We start from the raw sequence: 424 nt of genomic DNA, 5'->3' as shown, positions 1-424 counted from the left end.
GCCTCTGCTGATCACAGGAAGCTAGATACTCTAACAAGTCATCCCAAAGAGGTCAAAACGAGAGGCCAAAGTGTCTGGCAAATACCGTGAGGCCTTTTTCCAGCCCCGCACGGAGGAAGTCTGAGCAAGAAAAGGTCAAACGGGTAGCGGGGGAAACCTGCCCTTGTGCCGGGGGTCCTGGAGGCCCAGTGAGATGAGAAACTGCAGTCAGGAGATTTGAAAACCGTTAACAAGGGCAAAGGAGACCAGACTGGGTGGAAAAATCAACCCTGACCTTCACTGAGACCGGTCCAGGGATGAGCGCGCAAGGAGGTCAGGGTCCAAGGGTCTGCCCTTCGCCCTTCTCTGGGTTGCCCGGGCCCGGCCCCTGTCCCACCTGTCTGACCTCGTCGGGTCCGTCCTCACCCACGTGCCTAAGACCGAG

The sequence above is a fragment of the Bison bison genome, unplaced genomic scaffold (assembly GCF_000754665.1).
Source record: "Bison bison bison isolate TAMUID 2011002044 unplaced genomic scaffold, Bison_UMD1.0 scf7180017864158, whole genome shotgun sequence".
Lineage (NCBI taxonomy): Eukaryota > Metazoa > Chordata > Mammalia > Artiodactyla > Bovidae > Bison > Bison bison.
This window is presented reverse-complemented; position numbering follows the sequence as displayed.